The following is a 12,643-nucleotide window of genomic DNA, read 5'->3' as shown; positions in this document are numbered from 1 at the left end:
ATTTTTTTACCAACATAAACTATCTTTCCTTTAGTAGCCATCAAAAAAGTCTTAGTACCTTTACCCACCTTCATTTTAAATAATTATGTTGCTTCTCTTTAAGTTTTTGTTACTATGGAAACATAAAGTGTGGTCTAAAGATGGCTGTAAGGGATAGATCCATCTTCAGTGGTCCCCAAGAATGTTAATGCTTATCTAACTGCCCCCAAAATGCCAAAGACAGAACAGAGAATTTTGTCTGTGATGTAAATTGTAAATTGAGGACAAAATCTACAGACAATTTACTACATAAATACAATGAATTAAACAATTCATTTTAGTGACTTGGGAGAAAGAAGTAATGATATTATAGAAGTTTGTGAGAGATGGTCTTGCTCAGTGCACTGAAGATAGTTCCAGTGCAGAGCTTCTAATGAAGGCACAGTGAAAGAGTGCAGATGAAATGGGAAGAAATTTGGTATGTGCTGTGAGCTTAGTAAAATTGGCAGTGGCTGAAGTAATAAATAATTCTCCAAGTTATGCTTGAGTACACCAGGGTAATCACAGAAAAAAACATACACAGCTGAGTAATATTAAAAAGAAAAACAATCCAATTTTACCTGAATAATTGATAATTTGAATTAATTCACCATCAGTGAGAAGACAGTCACTGTGTGTATTCAAGCTGAGCTTCTGGTTATTAATATATGTCCTAAGTATCACTACCAGTCAGATAATGGGCATAAAGGATTTACACCTATAGTCATTATTAGTAATTTATTACATGCTTGGTTATGATTTTCTGACATGGTCAAACAGCTGAGGCCATCACAGGGAAGTGATCACTTCTGGAAGTGAAGGCAATGGTAGACAAAGACACAAGACTCTGGATTCACTTCAAGGATGAACAATTTTTGTTTTCCCACTGTTGGATATATATTGCTTACCAAGCTATGAAAGACAGCATTGGAGCAGAACTTGAGCAAGCAGTATCTTTGAACACACTGCTGAATTCTTCTATTCGGCACTTTCTGGCCATTGTGTTCTTTTATGTCCTGAAGGACATTCCTCTTAGGCCATACTGCACACCTGCTGTTTTCCTTGATCACATGCTCATATCTGGGTTAAGTAAGATTTGTTTTTTTTCTTTATTAATTACACTTTATTCACTTTGTATCTCCCCTGTGGTTCTCTCCCTCCTCCAGTCCCAATCCCTCCCTTCCTTCACCCTCTGCATGCAAGTCCACTGATAGGGGAGGTCTTCATTTCTTTCCTTCTGATCTTAGTCTATCAGATCTTGTCAGGAGTGGCTGCATTGTCTTCCTCTGTGGCCTGGTAAGGCTGCTTCCCCCTCAGGGGGAGGTAATTAAAGAACAGGCCAGTCAGTTCATGTCAGAGGCAGTCCCTGTTCTCATTACTGTGGAACCCACTTGGACACTGAACTGCCATGGGCTACATCTGTGCAGGGGTTCTAGGTTATCTCCAAGCATGGTACTTGGTTGGAGTATGAATCTCTGGAAAGACCCCTGTGTTCAAATTTTTGGTTCCATTGCTCTCCTTGTGGAGTTCCTGTCCTCTCCAGATCTTCCTATTTCCCACTTCTTTCATAAGATTCCTTGCACTCTGACCAACAGTTGGTCATAAGTCTCAGCATCTGCTTTGATAGTCTGCAGGGCAGAGCCTTTCAGAGGCCCTCTGTGGCAGGCTCTTAACTTGTTTCCTGTTTTCTCCTTCTGAAGTCCATCCTCTTTGCCTTTCTGGATGGGGATTGAACATTTTAGCAAGAGCCCTCCCTCTTGATTAGTTTCTTTAGGTGTACAGATTTTTAGTAGGTTTATCCTATATGTCTATATGAGTGAGTATATACTGTGTGCGTCTTGTCTTTTTGCTTCTGGGATAGCTCACTTAGGATGATACCTTTTAGTTCCCACCATTTACCTGCAAGTTTCATGATTTCCTTGTTTTTCATTGCTAAATAATATTTCATTGTTTAGATGTACCACAATTTCTGTATCCATTCTTCAGTTGAGGGACATCTGGGTTGTTTCCAGCTCCTGGCTATTACAAATAAAGCTGCTACAGGAGTTCCTTAAAGTTTATACCTCCCATTCCAAATCCCCAACCTCAGGCAGGAAAAAAAGTTGGAGGAGGAAAAGGGATTCAGCCCTCTCTCCTTCTTCCTCCTGGGTCAGGCCTAAACAGTCCTTTAGGGGCAATACCAATGTCTGTCCTTAGGATATCCAGTTGTCCAGGTAACCAGCAGTCAGGAAGCACAGCAAGCAGTCCTCCTCCAACAACAATGCTTTCTTCCTCTAAGCCCTCGAGGTCCTCAGAATTCAATTATTTCCAGCTGGCAAAGACCATGCCACCACACAATGCAATAATCAGCTGGGAACAAATTAAAATCTCACAATTGGGATTATAACAAAAACATATTTACATATGATAAACCAAAAGGTCCACAACAGGAATCACTATAATAGGCTATATTGTTGGCATAGATGAATATATTTAGAATATGTTTATTTTAAGTTCATTTACATAATCAATACTGTTAAGTGAACAGAGACTAATTCTCAGATATTACCATTACAAAGTTAACATTTACATTTACTCTTGAAAATCTCCGTCAGTTTACCATTTTATATAACATAAATTGAAGATTGATTGGAGATAAACATTACATGTTCACAGAACTTGCTTTAGCCCTGGTTTTAAAAAAGCTTCAAAATATCTGTGTTTCTCTTACTTATTTTTAGCAATTACATTTAAATAAATGTTAACAATCACAGACTGAACATAGAATTACTAAAAGATTAACAAATGTACATGTGTAGTCATAATCTTAAGCAAAAGGCTAAAAATATTAAATACATGGTTTTAAAATGCAACTAATATATTACCAAGAAAATAACATTCAATAATATTGTAATAAAATATTTATATCTATAAATAAAAATTTCTTATTTAATCAAACATAGCTAAAATTCAAAATTCAAACTGACACTGGATATAAAACACATCCCATATGAATTTTTCTTCCTGTGAGGTATAAATTACCAGAAGCTTATTAGGGATGCTAATACAACATCCCCTCATGTTAGGAATGAAAGACACTATCTCATTTTTCTCACTCACCTCCTGCCAAGATAAAGTACTATCATTTATAAACAATTTTCTCAGGGAAAAAAAATGGAAGCCAGAAAGTGCATGAGATTGATTGCTTGTTCCCAGATGACTTCAATGCAGCTGAAAACATCTACAGAGTAGATTTAAAAATTGTTTGATAAATAACTACATTTAACGTAATAAATATTTCAAACCAAGTTCTGCATGCCTCTTTATACCTATAATAAAACAAAATGTTATTGTTTTAATCTACTTATGTCCAACTACAAGATATCTCATTGTATTACATTTATCAGTTACATACGAATGTACATATAGCTACATGTGCTTTCTAAAATATTAACTCCCCTTTTCAGAGTACAATATCTACTTGGTTTTTGTTTGTATTTTATCTGCATTATTCACAGAGATATCCACACAATCCAACATACACATTTTGAAAATAAATTTTCTTAGCCTATTTCACACATGCTCACATGTGTACTGCCCACCTCAATGTCCACCTTCTCCCCACTTCCTATGAACACTTTCCATTCCCCCTCCTCTCTACAAATCATTTCTCATTTACATGTCTCTTTTTTTTTCCCTCATTGAGTTTAAGCAGGGCCAACTGCATGGTTATGAGTTTGGAGCTATCAACTGTGGCCTGGTATGTTCTGTAGTAGGTATGAAATTCAGAAAGTTCAGCTGTAAAAGAGAAAATCCTCTAATTTCACCCCTCTCCAGTGGCTGCTGAATGGGACTGATCTTCTGTAGAGCTGGTATAGGTATCTATAATTATGTGAGCTAATGAATGTAACAGTTGTGAGGATACTGGATAATGGGATTTCATAGCCCTTCACCTTCTTTTATGGCTTTTATATACTTCCATTTCAATGTTTGGCGATGTTCCCTGAGACTCAGAGACAGCGGTGTAATGACAAGGGTAAATGACTTGTTTAGAACTGAGCCAACAGTCATTAGTTATCTTCTTTATTTTGGCCATCCCTGAGTCTCTGCCTTCACTACTATTCTTTATCAGGACAGATTTCTTGGATTAATGCTTAGAACAATTTATTGTGTAAGTGTAAGCATAGATACCTAGAATACAATTTATTGTCACCCCTTAATGTTTCCTACCTTTAAATGAATCTGACTCATTGTATATATTCCTTACAAAAAAAGAGCAAAATGTGTGTGTGTGTGTGTGTGTGTGTGTGTGTGTGTTTGTATGCGCGCACACGCAAGCAAGCACAGGTATGCATGAAAAGTAAGAAAATGTGACCCATTATCATCCATATGAATCAACTTTTTTGAGACAAGTTTCCTCACTGGCCTTCTATTAGTTACTTTTCTGGGGCTATGGTAAAATATCATGACAAAGCCAACTTATATGAGGAAGAGTTTATTGGGCTTATAGCACCAGAATAAGAGTCAATCATTTTAGGAAGGCAAGACAATAAGCAGGCATGCCATTCAGAACAGAATCAGAGGACTCACATCTTCAATGAAAACTACTGAACAACAACTTGAAAGTGGAGTAAGACTATCAATTCTCAAAGCTTGTCAAAAGTGTCATACTTCCACCAGCAAGTTTACACCTCCTAAACCTCCTCAAAGAGTGACAACAAATGGAGACATACCCAAACCTATGAAGGATATTTCTCATTCAAACTACTACAGGCATGAAATTCACCATAAGAATGCACAATGGACAAACCAATATGGTATTTCAAAGTCAAGTGTAAATGAAAGAGTTCACAAAGGTCAAAGATGAAATCATTTGTGCTACAAACTACTCAATGCAAATTATAACAAAGAATATTGGATAAATATACCTCAGTTTCCCCTACTGAACATAAATCATTATTAAGTATATGACTTGATTAATGGTCAGGCAAAGAATAAAAGGGTAAGAAAAGATGATTAACTCCTATAAAAAATAATAAACCTTTAGTTCAGTATTTCTTCAGTGAACATGGAGATCTTAATCTCTCTAGATGTTGGAATGTTCTTGTGTCTGAACTTAAAGCAAGGTATAATACAAAGGCAGAACTTAAATAACTTCAAAGTTAAGAACTGTGTGATAAAAAGATAAATAATTAAATCAAAGTATAATCTATTTTGATAAGTTTCCTTGCTATCAAGAAGTGGGTATGATTCTAACTTCTAGATCTTGCTCCTTGAACATCTATTCCTAGTCCAATGATGAGATATACTGGAGCTAAATCTCAGCTGAGTCCCATGTTCTACACTGCATGTGTGTGAACATTTGTTTTCAAAGTTTTTATGATAAACAGGGAAAGTCTGAAAACCTACACCCCCCAACAGGAAGCTGAAGGCATATAACAGCTATAAACAGTGCAGTACCCAGGTATGAAAAAATAAAGTTGGGAAAAGCATGAATCAGTGTTTGTTTTTTACAGCCTCAAAGCAATCTATCAGAAACAGTGTTTAGTGTACCCTACCATGTTTGTAGAAGCTTTATTCATAATAGCCAGTAGCTGGAAGCAACCCAGAATTCCCTCAGTTGAGTAATGGATACAGAAATTGTGGTGCATTTGCACAATGGAATATTACTCAGCAATTAAAAACAAGGAGATCATGAAATTGCAGCCAAATGGTGGGAACTAGAAAAGATCATCCTGAGTGAGATATCTCAGAAGTGGAAAGACACATGTTATATACTCACTTAGAAGTAGATTTTAGACATATAATATAGGATAAAAATACTAAAATATGTACACCTAAAAAAGTTAAGCAAGAAGTAGGACCCTGGGTAGGGTGATCAATCCTCACTCAGAAAGGCAAACTGGATGGACATTGGAAGAGGGAGGAAATAAGGAACAGGACAGGAGCCCATCACAGAGGGTCTTTGGAAGACTACCCAGCAGGGTATAAAAGCCGATGCTAAAACTCATAGCCAAACTTTGGGCAGAGTGCAGGGAATTTTATGAAAGAAGGGGGAGATAGAAAGACCTGGAGGGGTAGGAGCTCCACAAGGAGAGCAACAAAACCAAAGAGGGTGGGTAAAGGTGTCTTTTCTGAGACTGATACTCCAGCTAAGGACCATGCATGGAGATAACCTAGAATCCCTGCTCAAATGTAGCCCTTGGCAGCTCAGTGTTCAAGTGGTTTTTCCCTAATAAGAGGAACAGGGAGTGTCTCTGACATGAAGTCTGTGGCTGGCTCTTTGATCACTTGCTCCTGAGGGGACAGCAGCTTTACCAGGCCACAGAGGAAGACAATGCAGCAAGTCCTGATGATACCTGATATGCTAGGGTCAGATGGAAGGGGAAGAGGACCTCTCCTATCAGTGGACTTGGAGAGGGGCATGGGAGGAGATGAGGGATGGAAGGTGGGATTGGTAGGGGATAAGAGAGGGGGCTACAGTTGAGATACAAAGTGAATAAACTATAATTAATACAAAAGTAAATAAATTTTAAAGAGGTGCTAATGTGATAATAAATTCTTACATAAATGAAATAATAAATTGTATTTTGGGATCCTGTGAACTTCCCATCTTGACAAGTTTTAATTAATTAGAATTTACAAGCACATACTTGTTCAAATATAGTGGACATTCATATTTTGTATGTACCTGTCTTCTAGCTTAGTTACCTGACTGGTCCATTGTACTGGAGATTGGAATCAAGCTGGAACTCAACAGAAGTCTGAGGTACTGAGAGGATGGTAACCTTGTTAAAGGTAGGTGAGAGATCTTGTAAATAGTGTGCACTTTCGAGCTCAAAATAAATACTTCAAATTATAAATTCCATATAAAACCTGAAAAATGCATTTCCTCATAAATTGGAATATTAAATTTTCATATTTGTATAAGGTTCTTCTAGATCATAAAATCATAAAACATAAGTGATCATTTCCTTTTGCAAGGAGTCTATGTATTTTATTTCTGTATTGTGTTTTCTTCAGAACTTTTAAATTAATATATAAATTTGAGAAAACCTAGTGTTTTTCTTTCTCATAGATAATGGATGTTATTTTTCTACTATCTGTTTTATGGTACTTTTTATGTGCTCTCACAATGGTGACATCATTTGTGCTCAGTCACATGTATCTCATTTTGATGGTAAATATCAGATGAAGCTTTACATGTAGAGAGAAAAAGCAACACACTTTCTCATCTTTATTAAACTTATTATGGCTCATCCAGGTCCAATCGCTTCTTTTTGATGTCAACTCTAAGCTGCTATTCTGTGTATATGGTTGGGATCTGCACCCTGATATTTAAACACTTAGTTAACCTTCATGGACACAGTAATTACAGTGCTTCTGTGACACTTTCCATCTGGTAATGGTAAAATCTATTCTTAGGATATAGTCAAAACAGCCATGATATTCTCTATTCTTGATCAATGACAAAGTAAAATTAACCATTACTGAAGAAGCTCAGAAAGAAAAGGTTAAAGAGGTAAAGTGTTCAAGTCATTACACTCATGTGTCTTTATGCATCTTGCTGTGATATTTGGAAAGATATTCCAGGTATAAATTATAAAACTGAGTGTGCCTTTTGTGAGATTAACTTACTCAAAACATAGTGGACTTCAACCTAATTCTTTAATACTATCAAGTAATTTCAACTATCATCTTGAGTAAAAATTAGAAAATAATAAGATAGAATTTTCAAATGATATAAAGTTTGAAGAGAAGCCAATCATTTTATATCTCAAGTGTGGATCTCTGTCCCATTTTTTATTTATTTCCCATTAGTAATTGTGATCAATATTTAAAATTTCTACTTAGAAAGTAGTTTATCATGACACTGTAAAATATGGATTCTTAAAAAGACCATTCTTAAATTTTAAACATGACACTTTCAAATAAGATTTTCATTATATATTATACATAAAATAAAATCAATAGACATCTCTCTTTTTTTTTTTTTTTCAATGCAGTTTATTCAGGAACCTTGAACAATCCTAGGACCCCGGGGAAAGCCAGCCCACAGCTTAAATAGCCTCTGGGTAGCCAACCCAGGCGTGCCACGGGGGCAATGCAGATAGGTCCACATACATGGAAGCAAGCCAGATCCTCAGCCTTAGCCAAATATGGAGTTGTTCGTGACAGAGAGCACTCACCATCGGGAAGGTGGAAGGCGGAAACCAGCTCCATCTTTAAGGCATAGCATTCCGCAGCTCTCTACAGTTCCCCCTTTTTGTTTTAGACGCATCAGGCAAGAGTAGAGGTCTGATCTCTGATATTAGAAATAAATTGGGACTTTGTACAGATGTTCATTTAGGTGTCATCCACCCAAAGAGCATCAGACCCGTCCTATACCTTTTTCTCAGAGGCGGGACCTGGGGCATCAACCCGCATGCAATCAATAGACATCTCTAACTTAGTACGTTTCATTGGCAAATTGCCTTCTTAAAAACTCATAATTTTTTTCAAACTAGATATTTTATATGATATAAATATGAACTTGTTAATACTAAACCATTCAAAATAACAATATTTTTTATATTTTCTTTATTGTTACTATTATTTACAATTTATTCACTTTGTATCCTGGTTTACGGCACACACACCCCATTTTTTTCCTGGTCCCACTCTCCCTCCCTTCCCACCCTCCCCTATGTCCTCCTCCTAGTCCACTGAGAGAGGAGGTCCTCCTTACCTACTATCTGACCATTGCCTACCAGGTTTCATCAAGACTGAATGAGGCCACCTCACCAGGGAGAGGTGATCAAAGGACAGCAATGAACTCAATTGCCTACAAAGAGAATTACTAATATTTATCTGTAGTGATGAAGATCAAACCCAAGGCCTCACAGATCGAGGCAAGTTTTTTTTTTTAATAATTGATCATCATGCACATACTCAATAAAAAATATCAATATATCTTTTTCTTTAAATCTTTAAAAGTCTTTAACACATCCAAATCTTCAAATGAAAGAAGAGAAACTCAGTCATCTCAAGGGTCCTGTATTTCTTTCAGTGTTCATACTGATTTTATAACAAAGACCAAAAAGAAGTTGATAATTCTTTCGTATAGAATAATTTGAAGAAAAAAAAAAGAAAACAGACCTCTACTCTTGCCTGATGGGTCTAAAACATAAAGGGGGAACTGTAGAGAGCTGCGTAATGCCACTCCTTAAAGATGGAGCTGGTTTCTGGTGAATGCTCTGTCACAAACAATTCCATATTTGGCTAAGGCTGAGGATCTGGCTTGCTTCTGTGTATGTGGACCTATCTGCATTGCCCACGTGGCACGTTGGGGTTGGCTACCCAGAGGCTATTTAAGCTGTGGGCTGGCTTTCCCCAGGGTCAGATGATTGTTCAAGGTTCCTGAATAAACTGCATTGAAAAAAAAAAACAGAAAAAAGAAAGACAAACTTAAATTAAGATGCTCAATTCTCTCTTTTAATTTTTATTTTTTTATATTAATCACAGGTTATTTACTTTGTATCCCAGTTGGAGCCCCCTCCCTCATTCTTTACAATCTCACCCTCCCTGTCCCTTCCAAGTCCACTGATGGGGGAGGACCTGCTTCCATTCCATATGACCCTAGCTTACTAGGTATCTTCAGGACTGGCTGCAATGTCCTCCTCTGTGGCCTACCAAGGCTGCTCCTCCCTTTGGGGGGGGGTGTCAAAAAGCCAGCCACTAAGTTCATGTCAGAATTAGTCCCTATTCCTCTTACTAGGGTACTCACTTTAATCCTGAACTACCATGGGCTATATCCGAGCAGGGGTTCTAGGTTATATCCATACATGGTCCTTGCTTGGAGAAACAGTCTCATAAAAGATGCCTGTGCCCTGATATATTGGATTTGTGGAGCTCCTGTTCTCTCCAGGTCATACTAACTCCCCCTTCTTTCTTATGATTCCCTGCACTCTGCCCAATGTTGATTATGAGTCTCAGCATACTCTCTACCTAGCAGAGTATGAAAGGCCCTCTGCGGTAGGCTACTATCTTCTTACTGTTTTCTCCTACTTCCAATGTTCATCTCATTTGTCTTTCTAAGTGAGGGTAAACTTGTACAACCACTTTGAAAATCAAACTGGTGCTTCTCAGACAAGTAGAAATAGTGCTTCCTCAAGATCCAGCTATACCACTCTTAGGCATATATCCAAAAGATGCTCAAGTACACAACAAGGGCATTTGCTCAACCATGCTCATAGCAGCTTTTTTCATAGTAGCCAAAACCTGGAAACAACCCAGATGTCTGTCTATGGAGGAATGGATACAGATCATGTGGAACATTTACATAATGGGATACTACTCAGCAATTAAAAAACAAGGAAATCATGAAATTGGCAGGCAAATGGTGGGATCTAGAAAAGATCATCCTGAGTGAGGTATCCCAGGAGCAGAAAGACACACACAGTATATACTCACTTATAAGTGGATAATGGACCTATAAGATAGGATAAACATACTAAATTCTGTATACCTAAAGAAGATAAAGAGAGAGGACCTGGGCTAAGATAATCAAGATGTTCAATTCTTATTAAGGAAAGTACATTCACACCTTTTTAGATATTCTAAGAGAATATTTTCACATTGTTTCTTCTTAATACTTCCATAAAACTGACCTATGAAAGTAGAACTGAAAGATACCTACCTCAAATAAAATAGTGAAATAATGTCTAACAATACTAAAGCTGTAGGTGTGTAAGATTGTCACTTTAATAAAAATGTATTTTGTTATTTTAATTTTAAATAGAAAACATCCTAGGTTTATTTAGTTTCAATAATCTCTTATAATCATTATTGAACAAGAGAAATGTTAACTTCTTTAACATTTTATAAAAACAAATGATTTTTCTTAGGAGGTCTCAGCCATATGCATTGTCATCTTATAGGTAACTCTATTTATTGCAGATCCTAAAAAATAGGGAAAAAGGAACTGATAAACTTTAACCCATTTAGATCATTAAGCAATCAAGTGAATATTCAATATAATAAAAAGTGTCAGATAAATTTGGAAGATAAAATGACAAGAGCAGCAAAAAGAATCTAAAAACACACTTAGGTTTTGGTCTTCTCTAATATGGAAGACAATATCTTGGTTTTGATGATTCTTTTTAAACATAGAGAAAAATCCCCAAAGGATTTTTGATACAAATTTATGGTTGAGTAATGTACTATGATAATAGTTTGACAATATTGTTGTTTTATATCAGTTTCTAATATTTTGAAAGTACAAGTTTAATTTTGTTTCTGTACACCCTTTATACATTTTAAAGAAAATTGCTTTCATTTGGTTGATGGTTAAAACATTTATTTTTCAGAAGGCATATTTATATTTTAGGAGACTTTAACTGAATAATATTATTCAGTATTAAGGTTAGCTATATTTTTTTATTTTAATGATGAGGAGACAAAGTTGAGAAAGAGTTAAGTTTTCAAAAGGAGCTATTGACAGACACCAAAATCAACACAGATAAGAACTGTCTTTAGAGAGAGGAAAACAGAAGTCTTCAGAGTATTGGTTTGAGTGGCAGGTCCTGACCCTCAAGAAACACCAGTTCTGAACTGATGATGAGGTGAAACACTCATGCTGATGGAGACAGAGCAAGCAGCAGCCTTGCTTGACGGGAGTGGGGAGGATGTCTCTGATTTCATTTTTCACAAAACCTTGACAACTTGGCTCAGAAATGATTCACAGAAACTTAATAGTAACTGCACTCTATAAGAAATATGTAGAAATCAACTAATAAATTGGTAGTAGAATTTCCCCAGACAGGATTTTCTTTGACTTGTAATTAGCAGATCTGAAGAAAATAAATGGAGGAAAATTTCTCATTTGAGGGATTGTCAAAGGTTAATAACTTTAGATGTGCCTATTAGGATTTCACAATAGACTTGTCATTGGGAGTTATGACTCATCATCCACATAGATTAACAAGTACAGAAAAGAAAAAGAAATACAGATTCAATTGGTTATTTCAGCCTGGCTTTTGCCTGGTTTCCTACACAAAAGAAAGATGCTCCTATTCCTCATCGTGACTACAAATATCTAGAAGTGTTAACACAAGTTCACTATAAGAAATATCAGCAGAAAGAAATTCTGACTATGTTCATCCACTTTCCACATATTTTCATTTTCATCTATTTCTTGTTTTTAATTTTAAGTGTCATAGGGCACAGTTTATCATTAAAATATTCGCTTTGTCAAATCAAGGGTCATTTGCATGGGTTTTATTCCATGGAACATATTTTCAATTAATTTTAAGTGTCATCCTCTTCTGTAAGACTTGGTGTACTATCTTTTCAATAAAGATAAGAGACAGAAATAAAAATGTAGTTTTTGTTATTCTTCTATCCTTAAAATTGTCCTGGTCATATGTTATGTAGCTTTGATATTATATAGCAACTCACATTCAGGACATAGTGTATCACTCTGGTTAGCTAGCATTCCCTCAGTACATAAGCAGTGAACACATAGTGATTCTTTGTTCTAATAAAAAAATACTGCAGGCGAGATGAAGAGAATATTCGGTTATGGTCTATGGAACAACAATCCATAATTTACTTTGCAGATGTCTGTGTAATTTAAGCAGCAGGAAGAACAACCACACAGTTGTAG

At 36.2% G+C, this 12,643-nt stretch overlaps 1 protein-coding gene across 4 annotated transcripts in view; it reads left to right on the top strand.

Moving 5' to 3' along the window:
* Cdh12 (cadherin 12) overlaps window positions 1-12,643 on the top strand; it is a 1,315,861-nt gene that overhangs the window by 450,403 nt on the left and 852,815 nt on the right. For all 4 annotated transcript variants that reach the window (XM_060380426.1, XM_060380423.1, XM_060380425.1 and 1 more), the window contains exon 2: window positions 6,700-6,795. The gene's annotated coding sequence lies outside the window, so the exon portion shown is untranslated. The remainder of the gene's footprint in view (window positions 1-6,699; window positions 6,796-12,643) is intronic.

Source organism: Meriones unguiculatus, chromosome 3, assembly GCF_030254825.1.
Source record: "Meriones unguiculatus strain TT.TT164.6M chromosome 3, Bangor_MerUng_6.1, whole genome shotgun sequence".
Taxonomy (NCBI): Eukaryota; Metazoa; Chordata; class Mammalia; order Rodentia; family Muridae; genus Meriones; species Meriones unguiculatus.
Note: the sequence above shows the minus strand (reverse complement) of the source record. Positions and strands in the feature narration are given on the sequence as shown.